The following is a 20,829-nucleotide window of genomic DNA, read 5'->3' as shown; positions in this document are numbered from 1 at the left end:
AAAATCTAAAATTCAAAATCATTAAAGAGTTTGTTTGAAAAATTAGAAGGCACTTAGAAATGTTCAATCAAATCCAAATGAGACCATTGCAAAAAAGCATATGAAAATTTATCATTAAATCTTAAATTAATAAAAAATTTAAAAATTATTATCAAACTCATTTCCATCATTTTCAAATTCATGTAAAGTCTATATATATATAAAATATTGATGTTAAATAAATTATTATAATTTTAAAATTAATATTAAATTTATTATAATAATAATTAAGAATATATATTGTTTCATACCAAAAAAAATTGTAAATTTAAAAAATCTATAAATTTTTTATAAATTTTAATAGTCAAATCATTTCTTATAAAAATTCATATATATATATATATATATATTACTATAATTTTTAAATTAATATTAAATTTTTTGTAATAATAGTTAATATTAATTTTTTTGTAATAATAGTTAAAAATATATATTATTTCATAAAAAATTGTAAGTTTAAAAAACATATGTATAATAGTCAAATTATTTATTATAAAAATTCAGATATTTATATCAAATTTCACTATCACACTTGGTTGAAAATAGATCTTATCAATAAAATAACTTAGAATCAAACCTGACCTGGATGGTTGTCCCTTATATTTAAAAGAAAACAACATACTAAAAATCACAAACAACTTTAAAAACAAACAAAAATCAAATACCTTATACAATAAACAAATTCATATACACAACACTTTAAAAATAAAATATTATTATTATATTTAACACAAAATAATTATCCACAGTTAACCAATCAAGTATCCTCGTCACTAACTGTCGTGGCGTGCTTCCAAACTTACAAAATGTACCTGACACCTCTCTTCAATTGTTTGATTCCAACTTAAAACATGGACCAAAGATAACAAATGCATTATATTCTTTTATAAATAAGTTAATTTTATTTTACACGTGTCATTTCTTAATAATTTGAAAGGTCTTATGTTGTTCGACTACAATCAGGTCGACTTCAAAATAGGAGTACACGCACAAAATAACTCACCCTCCATTAAGGAGGTGATGCTTTCCAAAAGTTGGACCTGTACAGTTAGAACTAGTGAGTTCTGTACTGTTCCTTGGAATTATATTATAATTCAAGCTAACGTGGGAGAGGAGATTGTTTTGTAGCAGAGAGTTCAGTCCGGTAAATATGGAGTCCCATGGAGAAGTAATTGCAGGCGCAGAGTCCGGTGAAAATTACAGTGGCGTTAGAAAAGGGAGAATGCACTGGTTGCTCGTTAGCATGAGCGTTATCGTTGTTGTGGTGGGACAGTCTGGTGGGCTGCTTTTGAGTCGCTTTTATTTTGAGCAGGGTGGCCACAGCTGATGGCTTAGATCGCTATTGCTCTGCGTAGGATCACCATTGCTTCTGCTAACACCATTGCTGAACCCACAAAGAAAATCAGCCATGCTTGCATTTGTTGCCACTAGATATCTTCTTGCTTATGGAGCTTTGGGTGTGATGGCAAGTGGGAATTCTCTGCTTTACTCCTTTGGGATTTCATATCTGCCAGTATTAACGAACTCTCTTCTCTCCACCACCTAGTTAGCTTTCAATGCCTTGTTCTCTTTCATTGTGGTTAAGCAGAGAATAACTCCATATATTCTAAATTCAATCATGCTTCTTACCTTTAGTGCCATTCTACTAGGTACCCACTCGAGCAACAAGAGACCGGAGGGAGTAAACAGAACCCACTTCATTATGGGCTTTGTTTACACCATCTTGGCTTGCGCCATTTATGGACTCCTCCTCGCACTGATGCAACTTGTTTTCCAAAAGCTTGCACCGAATTTCGTTGTAGTTATGATCTCGCAGGCACTGGTTTACATTGTTGGTGCCTTCATTTGTGCGTTGGGACTGTTGGCCAGCGGAGAATTCAGAGACCTGGGATCAGAGTCCCATGATTTTAGGTTACGGGAAATTGGATATGTTATGACTCTACTATGGTGTGCTATAGCTTATCAAATATATTCCGCGAGGACATTTGGATTGATTTTCTTGATTTCTTCGTTGTTTTCTAATGCCATTGGCGCTTTGTCTCTGCTTGTTGTTCCCATCTTGGCTGTCTTCGTCTTCCATGATAAGCTGGACGTGATAAAGGTATTAGCCATGCTTTTGGGAATATGGGGGTTTGTTTCCTATGCTTTTCAAAACTAAGTTTGTTGAATTATTATTATTTATTTCTAGATTATAATTTTTTTTTAAATATAACATATTGTTCTTGTAGTATTTATATATATTATCATTATATTAATTTTTTTTACTTTATTTATGTAGTCACAAAGTTGTTGAAAATGCAACAAGATGATGGAGCTTAGTGAAAATGAGTCACCTTCACTAAGTGGGTCAGCAGGCTATTTTTGGCGCAAAGTCTATTTTTAGACATATGGATCATGGTCTATGAGTTGCAGGAAGCTATTTGTGGATGATTAGTCATGTTGGTAAAAATAGATGGACTTCTATTTTTAGACATATAGGCAGGTTTCTATTTTTAAACTGCCACGCTAAAAATAGAACAGTTGAATATTATTGTCTCATAATAATATTTGGACTATAAACATTATCTTATCCTCTTGGAGCACTTCAGTTTGAGCTACAGATGTGGCACATGTAGCTGTCAGAAGGAAATACGCTTTCTTTGTGGGTCAGTTGAGCTATTGCATGCAGGACTTCAGTTAGAACTCATGTGGTTGAGTTTCGGTGGAGTTGATTGTGGAGTTGATGGAGTTGTGTTCAGTTTGAATTGGTTGAACTAGTTGTATTTTAGTCTAACTAAATAATACACTAGTGATGAGTTGTGTGAATTAAATATTAATTAATTCACTAATTATTAACTCATAAAGCAACTGAATAATACATCAGTTAACTCAGTGCATGTACAGTTCAGTGGAGACAGGTGTTAGAGGTTGAGATTGCTATCAGTTGTGACTATAGTTGTGCATGAGATCTTGCACAATCAATGGGATTGAGTTATGCCAATGAGGACTGCGCAGTGTGGGCCAATACCAAGGTAATTGTAGCTTGTGCTCACGTGATTCTCTTGCAGGATTGCGCAGTGGAGGAGATTTGAACCTGTGATTGATTCATATCTGAGCTAGTTTTGTGTGTAACAGGTGGAGATAGTACTGAGTACTTGTGAGGAGTATTGTACTATGTATTGTTACATGTTCTCAATCAATATAATATACAGATAGTTGGGGGTTTTTAGCTGTATGCTTTCCCCGAGTTACATACTGTGTTAATGTGCGCATGCGATTGATGTTTCATTTTTTTTAATTCCGCAAAATTGATGATCAACGTAGAGGAGGTGTGTATTATGCATGCATTCCACAATAGTGTATAATCAGGATAATCTTTGTGAATAAATGTCATATTATTCAAAATTTCTACATGGTATCAGAGCAGAGTTGATCATCAGATCTATTATTCAGAGAGTGTTTACATTTTATTTCTTCAAGCAGAGTCTGTAATCGGGCCAGGTAGCCTCTAGATTCATCCTTCTTTTAGAAGGTGAGATATCCGGTGAATGCCCATACAGTCAATCTCTATACGAAAAATACTTTGTTCTCACGAATTTTAGATCAGAAGCTGTTGAGTTTTGAGCTGGTGGAATTCGAATTTGTAGCAGTGTTTTCTTCGTGTCAAAGTTGAAATGTCTTTCAATGGATTGCGATTGGAGTATGCTCTTGAAGGCAGCTCAAATTATATTGCATGGAAAGACAGGATGGAGGTGGTGTTAGATGACAATGGGTTGAAGGAGTTCATAGATGCTGAGGTCCCAAAGCCTACTGATGCTGCTCACGTTGAGGTTTGGCAAAAGAAGACAGCAAAGTGTCGAAGGATTCTATTGTAGGGCGTGAAGGATCACATTGTATCCAACCTGCATGGAAATGCTTCTCCATACTTGATGTGGAAAGCGTTGATAGATTTATTCCAAAGCAAGAGCAACCAGAGGAAGTTGGCGCTCAAGGATAAACTTAGAAACATTAAGTGTGAGAATAGAGACAGTATGCCCAAGTATCTCACGAAGTTCACCCAGTGCATGGATGAGCTGGGAAGTGTGGAGATGACTGTCATGATGAGGACTTGGTGAGCTTGGCTCTCCTTAGTCTTCCGAAGAGTTGGCATTCCTATCAGGACTCTGTCAATGGAGGGGAGAAATTGCCAGGATGGGAGAGACTTTGGTCAGATCTTGTGTAAGAGGAGATCGGGCAGAATACCAGGGATGGATCTTCATCAAAGGCAACTGATGAAGAAAATTGTGATTTGGCTGCCAAAGCAAAGAAGGGGAAGGAGAAGGGTTCTCTTTCCGAATCCAGTTCTTCCAATGATGGGAAGAAGGTTGACAAGTCGAAGGTGAGATGCTTTCGTTGTCATGAGTTGGGCCATTATGCTACTAATTGCCCAAAGAGGAAATCCAAGAAGGGATTCGGGGAAGGATCTGAAGGTGAGGCACTTGCTTCACAGTTCGAGTTGGATTTCACACTCTTCGCATGCATGGTTTCATCCATGGTGGGAAGTGGTTGGTTTCTTGACAGTGGAGCTTCTTTCCACATGACCGTTGACAAGAGTTTGTTCAGTACTTTGGAGGAGAAAGATCTCCAGATACTCATAGCGATGGGTAATGATGAGAAGTACAGTGTCTCAGGTGTAGGCACGGTTATCTTTCAGAGGGAGCATGGAGCTCACCTTACCTTGACCGATGTCAAGTATGTACCAGGACTGAAGAGAAACTTGGTGTTGATCGCGATGCTAGAAGACAGAGGCTATGGCGTAGTCTTCAGTAAGGGAAAGGTTTTCCTTAGACACATCATCACTAGACATGTGAAGAAGATTGGTTCACGGGTCAAGAACTTGTATGCTCTTGAGGTTCTAGATGCATGTAAAGCCTTGAGCAATGAGGCAACTGATAGAGACTTGGTGGTTGAGAGGGAGTGTATATTACCTCTCAACATGCAGAGCCAGAAGAAGTCTCAGATGATTGTGGAGGAGCCACGATTGGTGCAGTAGCTTCAGGAGGTTGTGGAGCAGCCACAAAAAGGGAAGCTAAGTGGAGATCGAGTAGAGACATCTACTCATGCAGAGACCTCTAGTAGGGGGAAACTTCAAGCCAGGTGGGCTGAGGGATCACATGCAGCCATACCTCCAGGAAGGAGGTGGGGTGATATAGATTGATCGTCCCAAGGAGGAGGGGCAGGATCCTTGAGGTACCCAACCTCTTGGATGAGACCTTGCTACAGGAGCCCCGATGTGGAGCAGTAGGAACTGACTGATTGGATAGAGACTGATGCAAATGGAGCGGCAGAGAGAGTGACAGTGTAGGGAATCCCAGGACAGTGCATAGCTAGCAAGCTGCAGCAATGCGAGAGGCACAAGTGTTTTGCACAGTGCTAGGTGGCACAGAGAAGTGTGCAATGGTGTGAGATGCATGGAGATGTTGCAGTAGCACAGATGTCAGAGAGGGAGTACTTGTCAGCAGTAGGTAGAGCTTCAGCATCAGAGTATGTTCCTAGCCCAAGAGAGTGGTCAGTTGCGAGTGTTTTTGTTCCAAGTGTTGTTGGAGCAAGTGGACCGGGCAAATGTGTTGCATGCAGAACATTCCGCGGCAGGATAGGGGTTGCAGATAATCCATATCTTGTTGAGAGGGAGTGTTAAAAATGCAACAAGATGATGGAGCTTAGTGAAAAGGAGTCGCCTTCACTAAGTGGGCCCGCAGGCTATTTTTGGCGCAAAGTCTATTTTTAGACAAATGGATCATGGTCTATGAGTTGCAGGATGCTATTTGTGGATGATTGGTCATGTTGGTAAAAATAGATGGACTTTTATTTTTAGACATATAGGCATGTTTCTATTTTTAGACTGCCAGGCTAAAAATAGAATAGTCGAATATTATTGTCTCATAATAATATTTGGACTATAAACATTATCTTATCCTCTTGGAGCACTTCAGTTTGAGCTACAGATGTGGCACATGCAGCTGCCAGAAGGAAATATGCTTTCTTTGTGAGTCAGTTTAGCTATTACATGCAGGACTTCAGTTAGAACTCATGTGGTTGAGTTTCAGTGGAGTTGATTGTGGAGTTGATGGAGTTGTGTTCAGTTTGACTTGGTTGAACTAGTTGTATTTTAGTCTAACTAAAGAATACACTAGTGATGAGTTGTGTGAATTAAATATTAATTAATTCACTAATTATTAACTCATAAAGCAACTAGAGAATACATTAGTTAACTCAGTGCATGTACAGTTCAGTGGAGACAGGTGTTAGAGGTTGAGATTGCTATTAGTTGTGACTATAGTTGTGCATGAGATCTTGCACAATCAATGGGATTGAGTTATGCCAATGAGGACTGCGCAGTGTGGGCCAATACCAAGGTAATTGTAGCCTGTGTTCACGTGATTCTCTTGCAGGATTGCGCAGTGGAGACAGGCAAAACAGTGGAGGAGATTTGAACCTGTGATTGATTCAGATCTGAGCTAGTTTTGTGTGTAATAGGTGGAGATAATACTGAGTACTTGTGAGGAGTATTGTACTATGTATTGTTACATGTTCTCAATCAATATAATATATAGATAGTTGGGGGTTTTCAGCTGTATGCTTTCCCCGAATGACATACTATGTTAATGTGCGCATGTGATTGATGTTTCATTGTTTTTAATTCCGCAAAATTGATGATCAACGTAGAGGAGGTTATGTATCATGCATGCATTCCGCAATAGTGTATAATCAAGATAATCTCTGTGAATAAGTGTCATATTATTCAAAATGTCTACAAAAGTTTACATGAAAATTCAAGAACAAATGGTTAAATTGTTGAATCAAGATAGTTGGGATGATGTTGTACGCAACTATCCAAATTCAAGTTCTACATCAACGTTAAAAAAAAATTATCTTGCATTTAAAAATGTATGTTGATTTATACATTCATTTTTATTCATTTGTATACTGTTTTTAATTTATAACTTACACATATATTTTTTTTATTTTATAAAAGATGAAGAAGGATGAAAATGGAGCACCAAATAGTTTCAGAACCTTTATTGAAAAAATGAAGATCGAAAGACTGAAGAAGCAATGTCATAAGAATGTTGAACTTGATCCAACTCTTACTCATTTCATTTGGAATGGGCTAGACACTATTCAATATCAAGTAATACAAAGCAACTGTGAAGACATTGCTAAACTCATACCTAAAAGGGATTATGCCCTAGTTATTGCAGATATTCCCCATGGTTTCAATATTCCAAACATTGACTATGATAGTGACCCTTATATTTATAAAGCTCTTAGTAAAGTGGTTGTGGGATTTCTAGAAGTCATGTCATCACCATTATGGAGATTTGTGACATTTCATTCAGACACACAATTGGCAATGTTATTGCCAAGCTTCAAGGGGAAAACAAATTCAAGGATGCAGCTTACATGGTAAGACGTTTAAAATTTATATTTGATTAATGTTAAAAAATTCATTTATGTACAAGTTAATTGAACTTTTACTATTTCATGTTACAGGCAAAGTCAAATCTTCTTAATCGTGAAGATCAACCATTTATAAATGATTGTGAGTTCATCCATATTGATAGTTGGGCAAAAGATGATAGCTATATGTCTATGATTTTTAATCAGGTAGATGGAAAGATTCATAGCCAAAAACTGACTTATGATGTTGTTGTGAAAAAACTAACATATGAAGACAAAGAAGCAAAAGGAGAGATAGTTAAAATTTATCGAAAACCACAGTTATTGATTAACTATCTATGGACATATGTTCAAATGAAGGAGAGTGGGTTTTGGATTTATTTTCTGGCTCAAGTAAGCTTTATTATATGGAATTAAATTTTAATATGTTATTTATTAATTTATACGTCATTATACTAATTTACTTCATTATTTCTTTTGTGCTTGATAATTAGGTACAACACTAGCATGTTGCCTTCAAAAAGAAAGAAATTGCATTGCCATTAAAAAAGATCCAATACAGTGCAATTTTATTCAGTAAAGAATTAATGCTCTTCAATTTCTTCCAGATGCAATGCAAGAAATTGGGTTGAAGAAAGGGGACTTTAGTGAATCACGTGTGGCAAAAAAGGCAAAAAAACCCCAGCCACCATTACACGGAATGATTGGAAAGGCATACATTGGGAGATTCGCAGACATCAAAGATCCATTAGAGGAAAATGAGCAAAATGAAGCAGAAAATATTGTGGAAGAAGACAATGATGAAACTCGAGAGAATGAAGAGTTTGGATTACGTGACATTGTTGATTAAATTTAAGTTATGCTTGGAAATCAAGCTCATTTTTGTAACTATTAATTAGTTATACTTGTAATGTTTTGACTTTGACATTTTATGAGAAGAATAAGCACTCAATTAAGGTTGTTATGCATTCAATATTTGTATTATGTGATTTTCACATTAATTTTTATGTTATTCATCATTTTTTGTAAAAAACAGTAATTATTATTATTTTTTGACATGAAATTCATTAAAAAAAAACAAAAACAAAAAACAAAAAAACATATTATTCAACCATTCTTAGTTAAAATTTTCCTATAAAAATTGTGATTTTGACATGTCATCTCTAGCAAAAAATTACAAAAAATTATCAAAACGTGTAGTTTTTTAGTTATGTTTATGTTAAAAATTGTCATTTTTTTGTCAAATGTTAAAAATTATTGTTTTTTAGAGACAACTATTTCATGTGGATTGAAATATTAATTAACGATTTATAAATATGTAGAATATCGAAAATTTGAAATATCGATCTTCTTCTTTAAATATGCAAAACAATAAAAACCTCACTATAAAAATAAAAAAAATTAAATTAAATCAAAAAATTTAAAATTTTAAAATTTTAAAAAAAAAAATTTAAATAAAAACAAGAAAATATGAAGAAGAAGACCACTTCAAAATTATTAAATTTAGAAAATAATTATTTACATTTCATACATTATAAAATTTAACTCAAAAAATAGGTCTTTTAAAAAAAGGACCTCATGCAGAATTACCAATTTTTTAAATCAGCATGAAAATCACTATCATTCTAAAACGTAATGTTCATAAAAAAAATTAAAGTGCCAAAAACTATGCTAAAAAAAAACATGTGTGTTCTGCATCACCCATTTTCAAAATCGAGTCACTTTTTTGCTATCTCTACGAAACAGGTAATAGTATCAGTTCGCGTTTCAAAGTTTACACTGTTAACCCTCGATCATCTCATCCTCCTCTAAATGATATGAATCATAAATCAAAGGAGGTTCTTTATCTTGTTCTCCAGGTCAAGGATGTGAATTTTAAACTAGAGCCTCTTTGCTAACCTCCTAGTGAGCCTCCTCTTCTTGTGCAGCTTCCCATGATGGGGAGCATTGTGGATCTGCATCACTTGACTCTCCATCAGATTCGTATTCATCATAGGAAGGAGAAACGTCAAATTTGTCCGAATAAGACCTCAGGGGGTTTATTTGCAGTTCGATGATGTTTCCTTCTCTGCATTCTCGGTCATTTGGTGATGCTTCTTGATGCAAGTAGATGTTTTCTTAGAGCGGAGCTCCACAAACACCTTCCGTGGGATCATTAATCTCAGGCATATTTTCACAATTAAAATGCATGCAACAATATTCAAACATATCATTTGGTGGATATAATATTTTACAATAATATTGAATTCTATGTGAAAGATCTTTAAGGAAGATATGCTACCATGAGGTATTGTCCTATACCAAACTCTAGCATCTTTTCCTAAAGAATACATGAACAATTTCATTTGTACATCTTCAAGAAAAATACCCTATTGTTCCATGCATTCATGAAAATATTTGAGGTGTTGGTCAAGCCTTCTATCTATGTATCCACTGAATCTAGCCAAATAGGTATTCCATTCATGCACTGAAGGAACATGATTAGGATAACCAACAATAGAGGAAAATTCCAGTGGGGCAAATTTGCTGGCTAGGAATGATGGAATGGCCATTTTCAAGACCCCCTGGGTGAGTGATCTCAATTTCAAAGGTAGGGAAAGTTTTCGGCTGCTTTAGAAAAAGAGTGAGGATGAAGCTACTTGAAAGCTAGGATGGTCAAATAGAGATATGGACAGTGGAGTTGCCAGGGTGTTTACCATAGAATTAAAATAGTGGAGTGGCCAAGGTGATATATCTTCAACCCACACATCCCTTTCTCACCTAACAAAGGGAATGTAAAAATTTGGCGTATCCCAGGGGAAAAATCCTTCAATACATTCCCTCACAATGGCACTAGAAAGATGTTGTCACTTTTTCTAGCACCTGGAGCACAAATTCCTCTAGAGATATAGAAAGATTCCTAGAGATAGCCTCTAGTTTGATTGTAGACCAGTGGCTAGGACATCATAGATAGAGGAGTGCATGAAAGATTATCTGAGAGGGGCTTTTGCAGCACTCCAATTGTCACGTGGTTAAAATGATAATACAAGGGGCTTTGTTCAATAGCCCTACATTAAGGTAAACTAGCCAATACATGGATCTAAATGCAGGGGGTAAATCAGAGCAACCTCAAAGACAAATGTCTTGTTCTGGTGGACAACACACAATAACAGGCTACTTAATATTGAGGTTGTAATAAAATGAAGAGGAAGAGAGAAAGAAGGGGAATAGATGCATAGGGTTGTAAACAAGACAAAATCCTAAGCAAAAATGTTCCAACAGAAGTATGGAAGATTGAGGAGATGAAAGAACAAAAAGAGTGGAGTCTGAATTAAGGTTTCATGCATATACATCATGGGTACCTCTATCACCAAACTTTGTGAATAAATTTGTGCTCATACAAGTACTGTGGGTTAATCTAATAATGCAAAGTAAATCTGTAATTACTATAGGTATTGTAGGCTATTGAATAGCACAAGTAAATATGTAATATACACATGTATTGTTCTCTATTTAGTATAAAATATAACACCATGAAAGCATGAGACCGACATCTTCATTACACAATTTCAATAGAAAGAAAAACATGTATGAAACGAGATTTACAGAGTGGAAGACATACTAGACGTTGCTCTGATTGGAATCACCAAATAATTTCATTAATCCGATATGAGTCCAACATACCAGTCCACTAAATTCAGCAAATATCACTCAAGTTCCTCGTGAATAGGCAAACAAAACCAAAAATGGAATCATAGAATTCATACCCTGTGGGTGCAAAATTCCGCAACCTTTATTAAGTGTTTCTCCCCCTTATTTATACATAAAATGGGGGCTTTGAATCCACATTTATAAAATATCTCATCTAAGGACCAGATGTCTGATGGACTAGCTACCTCGGCTTGAGACAGCTCTACTACCCAAAATGATTTCCAAGGATTTGATTCCCTTCATGGAAATAAAAAGAAATTACAAAACAATCAGAAATAAAGAAAACTGAAAAATGATGGGAGGAAGTATCCCTTTGTTGTTCCCATGAAAACCCCTTGTTAGGCCACATCTCTGTCATCGTGCATCCCTCTAGCTGCTCAGTTGGTCCCTATCACTTTTGCCTTAACTACCCTACTTGCCCACTCTCTGAAGATGATAGCGATCGACTGTGGTTATTAGTTACAAAATAAAAGTGGAGGTTTTCTTGGTAGTCTTTCACTATGTATCTGAACAGAGCCCCATGTCGAGCCATTAATTCTTCCTGAGTCCCATACCTCCATTTACTCTTTGACGATGTGCATCGAAGCAAATCAAATTCATTTTTGAGGGGATTTTAGTCTTGGGTTTCTTGTTGCAGAGGTTTCCACTACATTAGCCCATATCGCCCTCCAACTAATCCATGCCTTCATTTAATACCTCAGCTGTCGACCCATACGCCAAAAAATACCCTCGCCATCCCACTGAGCAGAAGCGAAATAGACATTTTAATGTTCACTGATCTAGGTCGTTGATCTAGGCTGTTTCAATCTGGGTCGTTGATTCAACCCTATTGGTATCACAATCGCAACACAAGAGAGGACCTTCGTAACATATTTCATAGTGCTTGCCAACGGGCTAGATCCAACACTATAACAAACTGAAATATATAAAATATTGCATCCATCACAATCGCAAGTCGGAAGGGGCCTCGGCGGAGGAGGAACTTGTGATTTGAGTGATCCCCAATTGCGATATCACAATCTGTGGGGGAGGACTTATTGCAATTGGAAAGGGGAGACAGAACTTACGATATCGTAATCAACAGGATGACCTTGCGATATGAGTGGAGGTGTGGTGACTAGACTTATGTGATATTGCAGTTGACGAGGGGAGACAAAACTTTATTGCGGTAAGAAGGAAGCTTTATGATATGCGATATCGCAATCAGAAAAGAAAAAGGGAGATGGGAACATATGTATCATGAAAAAGGGAAACCTTCGATTACAATTTTCGAGGCACTTGATCCTTCGAATGCTCTTCTCCTTCATTTCAAAGGGAAAACAACCCTTGAACTTTAACATACCATACCTTCTGATCCCGAAGTCCATTTTTAGACTTCCATATACCATTGGAAAGTGTGTTCCAAGCACTATCCAATGGAGAGTGGATGATTTAGCTTTGAGAGCCTCTGTGGCTTGGAAGATGGCTTCAAATGTCACTGCTATTTCAAACTTTGGACAATTGGAAACTCATAATGCAGTGAGCAACAACATTTTGCATGAAATTTTATTAGTTTTGTAAATAGGTTTATTTCAAATTTTTACATATATATTTACATATTTATGTGTTATGAATAAAATGCATTATTTAGAAATGAGAAAAAAGGTGAAGGTAGACTTGATCACTTCTTTTGATTGTGTTTACATGGAACTTAATACTTTGGTTGATAAATTATCAAAAAATGGACTCTAAAGCTTAGGACTTCAAGCTAGATTATTTTTCTTGAGTTTAGAAATGGTTTTTGCCAACAATTTTTTCTTGGATTAGTATTATATGTAATATGTTGAGGCATCCCATATACATGCCCCAAATGCAGGCCATCACAGTGCAAGGGGTTTTGTTATACAAGGTCGAGCTCATGATAGGTCACATAGCCCACCAACAATTCATGTTGCTCTCATAGATCCTACCTCTGACACCAGTCAGAGTGTTAGAGGTAATGTTTTTGTCTCTGTTGATGACCATGGTACTTCTAGTGGACCTTCTTCACCTATTTTAGGTACACCTCTTGGATTTTTAAATCTTCTTTAAACTTTATGTGTTTATGTCTTGAAATTGTATTTAAATTTTAAATTTTCTTCAACTAATGAATTTGAATTTAATTTATATGTTATTATGCTTCTGGATTCTTAAGTATATATTGTTAAATTATATTTATGATTTATAGGCTCTCAACGGGCCGAAGCTGAGGATTAAAGTGCAACATCAATCCGTCTGTGGGAAGATGCTACAACTCATATCACATTAGAGGATGTCACAACCCATCATACACAGATCACAATAGAGATAAAGAAGATCTATGACAATTCACCAACTCATATTGCATTGTCTTTAATGTTGGATAGCATCAATAGGTTGATCGAGACATAGCATAGGTCAGGCACACATAGCCACATATTACAGTCTAGATAGAGGATTAGGAGGCATACGTTTAGAGGCCTAGATACTTGGGAGGTGGTGAAAGAGGCCACTAAGGACATTGATGTTCATGGGGAGTTGTTCAACATACCTATGGATCACCTCACTAGACATAGAGGTATGATTCTATTAAAATATTTTAGCAAAGTTGATACAACCCCTTTTGTGTATGAAATATTCATTAGAGCTTGGGACCAATTCCTCCACCATGACCAAGTCACCATTTATATTTCCAAGAATTTATATGCAAATTTTGTGTTACATATGAGGTCAAATTAGACAGATACCATATCTCATTATTATGGACCCAGCTTAGGAGATACCTATGAGCATGAGGGGCTCGTAGGGACCCTAGGAATGTACCACCACCTCTGATATTCTTGTCACTACCATCTTAGAGCTTGGTATTACTAACAGAGCTAGAGGAGTTATCGCAGCTTGGTGGTGAGACTGGGGAGACTATTTTAGACAAAATGCAGACATCATTGGCTAGCGCACGTGTTGCATTGTATGGAGATATTAGGATAACACCACCATTTCCTTGTGATCCGCCAATTCCCTTATATGATGATGCATTTCTCACGAGTTTACTCTTTGATCATCTTTTGACATCTACATGTATTTATTGTGATGTCATTCGTGACACTTGGAGGGTGCACGACTTGCATGACACAAACCAAGTACATATATGTACAAAATTTATTTACTCTTATTGTTAAATTATGCACAAATATTCATATTAAAATTTCTAGTTCGTATTATATTATATTTTTATTAATAAGTTCATGATAACATGTAAACACATCCAATCTACATGGATGAGCTTATGAGGTCATCCGAGGGGGTAGTTGATCAGCCAGGCCATTTTCGACTAGAGAATGTTTCCATGGATTATCCTCCACCCCCACCTCCACCTTATATATTCACTAATGTGGAGGAGAGTCACTATGTACAACCACATGGACCAACAATTCAGGAAACTTTTAAATTCCTAAGATTTGAAAATTTCCTTTTTTAAGTTACACATATATGCTAATTAAATTTTAGATTAATTATAATTTTCCTTGCCATTGTGTACATAGGACCATATGCAGAGTGTCATTGATGTCATTGTTATGTGGAGACATGGGTGGGATGTTGTATTTAGAGGCACTGATGACGTGGGTTCATCAATATAGGCCCTAATCATTGATCCATCAGCAAGGGAGCATCAAACCTAGTTTCATGATCAGACCCCCATCCTATCTTCATTGAATTTTAACTCAACTGGAGTTAGTAGATTCATGTATATGTAATTAAAAATGTGGTTCAAATTCATTTATTTCCATATTGTTTATTTTACAAAAATAATGATCTAATTATATTGAATTTGAATGTGTTATATTGCAATACTAGCTTATGGACACATACTTTGCATGGTGAAATTCACATAGGAGTTCTGGCGGTACTTAGAGTGTCATAGTTTGTATATTTTCAGGCTCATTTCATAGCAAATATTCACATGTGTGAATAGAGTTTATATATTTTCATACATGTACAGTTTATGGATGTACATCATGGACATCTTTTTTGTTTATGGATGCTTATTATTTAAGTTTATGGATTTTCATGTGACATTTGTAATTGTTTATATTTTCATATGGATAGTTTACTGATACACATATTCACTATTTCAGTTTATGGATTTGTATTAATTGTGTTTATGGATGCTCGTTAATTTTTGAAGTTTATGGATCTATTAAAATTGTTTCGGTAAGTTAATGATTTTTCTATATACTATAACTTTTATTAGTAAAATATATGTTCAATTTTTATTTTGAGTTTTATAGACTAAAAAAAAAGTACAATCTTAAGTTACGATGCAAGTCACTTTGATACTTAACATGAACTAAAATATATCATGTATCAATCTAATATTGAACATGAAAATAATTCCAATCATGCTTCACATTGGCTTGTAGAAAGTGTCTTTTAGTGCAATCAACATGTATGTTATTACAATTCAATTTTAAAAATACATTATTTGAATTATAAAGTCATACATATATAGATATAGATATAGATATAGATATAGATATATATATATATATATATATATATATATATATATATATATATATATATATATATATATATATATATATATATATCTATATCTATATCTATATCTATATCTATATCTATATCTATATATATATATATATATATATATATATATATATATATGAAAAGTTTTGTGACCCACCCATATACCATTGCATGGAAAACCTTTTTAAGTATTTCAATCAATTTATTATCTCAAAGTTCAATTAAAAAGTTACACAAATATGATTGAAATAAGTTTTATTCAATTTTAATAAATAATGTCATGTAAACAATAAATAGGTTTTATTTTGAGATCATCTACAACAACTTAGTCATAACCTGAGATAAGTCAACCATATTGAAATTTAATATATAGGTAAAAAAAAAATATATGACAACATTTCTATAATTTTATATAATGTTATCAACTTTCCTGAATTTACAAGTAGTTATCCAAGTATTTCAATCAATTCCTTATGATGGAAATAAGTTTTATTCATTTTTTAAAAACTCAAATATGATTGAAATAAGTTATATATTCAGTTTTAAAAGATGTGGAGATGTAAAAGTTACAAATACAAGTTTTATTCAATTTTATTTTGTTTGAGTTTATCTACAAAATCTTAGTCATCATACACGTGCCAATAAATTTTTTGTGCTTACACTAAAATCAATGAATCTAATGCAAGCAATCAAATATGATGAGATACAAACATCTACACTCAAATCAATGCATCTAATGCAAATAATCAGATAGGATTAGAAATCAACATCTATATTGAAATCAGTGCATTTAATGTTGCAAGCAATCATATAGAATTAGAAATCAACATCTACTTGAAATCAATGCATCTAGTGCTAACAATCAAATGTGATTAGTAATCAACATCTACATTGAAATCAATGCATCTAATACAAGCTCAATCAAACAAGATTAGAAATTAACATCTTTACTGAAATTAATGCATCTAATGCAAGCAATAAATTAGAATTAGAAATCAACATCTACACAGAAATCAATGCATCTAATGCAAGAAATCAAATAGGATTAGAAATCAACATTTTCACACTGAAATCACTACGTCTAGTGCAATAAATTTTCTTCCATTTCTCTCCTCCCTCCATCTATATTGATATCTCCCTCCATTTTCCTTTCTTTGTCTCTTTATCTCACCCCCCAAACATAGATGATCTCTCTCTTCATATACATCTATCTCTCCTTCCCTCCCTCTATCTCTCTCTTCTTCCCTCTCTCCCCCTTCCATCTATATCTTTATCTTCCTCTATCTGTCCTTATTCATCTCTCTATATCACCCTGCAAACACACACATTGTTTCTCCATGTCTATCTATTTACCCCTCCCTCTCCCTCTCCCTTCCCCTTATCTTCCTCTATCTCCCCTTCCATCTCTCTTCCCTCCTACTCTCCTCTCTCCCTCTCTCTCCACCTTTCTCTCTCTATATGTATTTATTCTTACCTCCCTCTCTCTTGCTCCCTCCAACTCCATCTCTCTCTCTCCCTCCCTCTCAATTCCTCTCTCTCCCACCTCCCTATGTCTCTCCCCCTCATCACTCACTCACTCACTCACTCACTCTCTCTCTATATATATCTCTTTCTCTATCAAGCTTTGTCCTACAACTCTATTGACTATCACCCTCCCTCTTGCATTCTCTCTCCCCCTTCTCTCCATATCTCCTTCTGTGTCTTTCTATCTCACCCCAAACATACACACTCTCTATCTCTCCATTACCACTCCCTCTCTTTCTCTCCACCTTTCTTTCTCTATATGTCTTGAACTTATTCCTTCCATATCCTTTCTTCTAACTCCATCTCTCAAGCTCCCTCTCTTTCCTGAAGACTCTCTCCTCTTCTCCCTCTCTCTGTCTTTCTATCACCCTCTCTCTCTTACCCTTCTCTCCCGCTCTCTTTTTTCTATATATCAAAAAATTTAAAATACTTTGACAATTAAGATTCTTTTATTTTATATAATACATATTTAAAAGTTAAGTTTTCAAATGTGTGTTGGATATGCACCTCGAGGGAAAATGATAATTTTCCATGGAAATATTATCTAAAATGTTCATGTCTTCCAATTGAAATTGTCTAGGAATTATTTCTTTAAAGGTAGCTTTAGGTTATGATTACTTGATTTAAAAAATATTATATATTTTATTATGCTAGATTTATAAAAAATTAGGTTAAAGAAAATTAACATATTTAGCAAGCTTCTATGACTATTTTTGTGTTATTGACTCTTTGTTGACCCATATGAGTATGTCAACCACATTTATTAATGTGGTTAATGTGGTTGTGCTAGTATATTATAATATAAAAAAATTATATTATATGAAAGTTAATAATGTTATATTAATCCAAAATTAATAAATTTAATATTAACATTAAAATATATTAATATTAACTTTTTATATTAATATCATTTCATGTTTAATTTAATAATAACAATAATAATAATATTTCTTAATATTATTATTAAAATTAATAAAATTTCTACATGACATCATAACAAAAATTCTACTAAATTTTGGAATTTTTAAATGTGGTAAAAGCTTATTTTTAAAGCATTTAACTTTTTTTATAGAGGTTTGATCTAAAGTTAAAAAAACCCTCAATTGAGTTATTTGAATTTGAAATTTAGACTCTCATATAATACATATTTATAAAAAAATTATAAAAATTATTAAAAATATGAAAATTTTATAATCAAATTTTAAGTTAATATGAAATGAATATCAAACAAACTTAGCTTAGCCTAATATCACAATAGAATGATAAGACTTCAAAATTATTCACCAATACCATTTTACAAAAATAAAGCACAAAAGTAAGTGGAAAACATATCATGGAATGAAATAAATTTAAGTGGAAAACATATCATGAAATGAAATAAAGTAAGTGGAAAACATATCATGGAATGAAATAAAGTAAGTGGAAAACATATTTTGGAATGAAATAAAATCTAAAATTCAAAATCATTAAAGAGTTTGTTTGAAAAATTAGAAGGCACTTAGAAATGTTCAATCAAATCATAATGAAACCATGTATATGAAAATTTATCATTAAATCTTAAATTAATAAAAAATCATTATGATAGTTTTCAAATTCACATAAAGTTAGTAATTATATATATAATTTTGATATTAAACAAATTATTATAATATTTAAATTAATATTAAATTTATTATAATAACAATTAAGAATATATATTGTTTCATAAATTTTAAAAATATATAATCTTTTATAAATTTTAATACCCGAATCATTTATTATAAAAAAATCAAATATTTATATTAAATTTAAATATTTATATTAATTTTATATATATATATATATATATATATATAATTTTTAGATTAATATGAAATTTATTGTAATAATAGTTAAGAATACATATTGTTTCATAAAAAATTGTAAGTTTAAAAAATATATACATATTAATAGTCAAATTATTTATTATAAAAACTCAAATATTTATGTCAAATTTCACTAACACAATTGGTTGAGAATAGATCTTATCAATAATATAACCTAGGATCAAACCTCATATAAATGATTGTCCCTTATACTAGAAAAAAAACATCATACTAACAATTACAAACAACTTAAAAACAAACAAAAATCAAATACCTTATACAATAAACAAAATTATATACAAAACACTTTAAATATAAATTATTATTATTATATTTATCACAAAATAATTATCCACAGGTAACCAATGAATTAACCTTGTCACTAACTGTCATAGAGCGCTTCCAAACTTACAAAATGTACCGGACACCTCTCTTCAATTGGTTGATTCCAACTTAAAACATGGACCAAAGATAATAAATGCATTATATTCTTTTATAAATAAGTTAATTTTATTTTACGGGTGTCATTTCATAATAATTTGAGAAACTTAGCATCAGGTCGACCTCAAAATAGGAGTACACGCACAAAACAATTCACCCTCCATTAAGGAGCTGAGTTCTGTATTGTTCCTTGCAATATGGAGTCCCTTGGAATATTATGATTCAAGCTAACGTGGGAGAGGAGATTGTTTCGTAGCAGACTTCATTCCAGTTCGTTGTGTATATGGAGTCCCATGGAGAAGCAATTGCAGGCGCAGGGTCCAGTGAAAACTATAGTGGTGTTAGAAAAGGGAGAATGCACTGGTTACTCGTTAGCATGAGTGTTATCGCTGTTGTGGTGGGACAGTCTAGTGGGCTGCTTTTGAGTCGCTTTTATTTTGAGCAGGGTGGCCACAGCCGATGGCTCAGATCGCTGCTGCTCTGCGTAGGATCGCCATTGCTTCTGCTACCACCATTGCTGAACCCACAAAGAAAATCACCCATGCTTGCATTTGTTACCACTAGATATCTTCTTGCCTGTGGAGCTTTGGGTGTGATGGCAGGTGGGAATTCTCTGCTTTACCCCTTTGGGATTTCATATCTGCCAGTATCAACGTACTCTCTTCTCTGCGCCACACAGTTAGCTTCCAATGCCCTGTTCTCTTTCATTGTGGTTAAGCAGAGAATAACTCCATATATTCTGAATTCAATCGTGCTTCTTACCTTTAGTGCCATTCTGCTAGGTACCCACTCGAGCAGCGAGATACCGGAGGGAGTAAACAGAACCCACTTCATTACGGGGTTTGTTTACACCATTTTGGCCTGTGCCATTTATGGATTTGTATTAATCGTGTTTATGGATGCTCATTAATTTTGGAAGTTTACTGATCTGTTAAAATTATTTTGCTAAATTGATGAATTTTCTATATACTATAATTTTTATTAGTAAAATATATGTTCAATTTTTATTTCGAGTTTTATAGACTAAAAAAGAAATTACAATCTCAAATTACGATGCAAGTCACTTTGATACTTAACATGAACTAAAATATATCATCTATCAATTTAATATTGAACATGAAAAAAATTCCAATCATGCCTCATATTGACTTGTAGAAAATGTCTTTTAGTGCAATCAACATGTATGTTATTACAATTCAATTTTAAAAATAAATTATTTCAATTATAAAGTCATATATATATATATATATATATATATATATATATGAAATTTTTTGACCCACCCATATACCATTGCATGGAAAACCTTTTTAAGTATTTCATTCAA

At 33.8% G+C, this 20,829-nt stretch overlaps 2 pseudogenes; both read left to right on the top strand.

The window, feature by feature from the left end:
* Positions 1–1,741: 1,741 nt before the first annotated feature.
* Positions 1,742–2,197, top strand: LOC149153941 (purine permease 21 pseudogene; annotated as a pseudogene).
* Positions 2,198–19,785: 17,588 nt separating this feature from the next.
* LOC149153940 (putative purine permease 11 pseudogene) lies at positions 19,786–20,412 on the top strand (annotated as a pseudogene).
* Positions 20,413–20,829: the final 417 nt, after the last annotated feature.

The sequence above is a fragment of the Pinus tabuliformis genome, chromosome 9 (assembly GCF_031772625.1).
Source record: "Pinus tabuliformis cultivar Carrire ecotype Pingquan chromosome 9, CPIR1, whole genome shotgun sequence".
In the NCBI taxonomy this organism is placed as follows: Eukaryota; Viridiplantae; Streptophyta; class Pinopsida; order Pinales; family Pinaceae; genus Pinus; species Pinus tabuliformis.
This window is presented reverse-complemented; position numbering and strand designations above follow the sequence as displayed.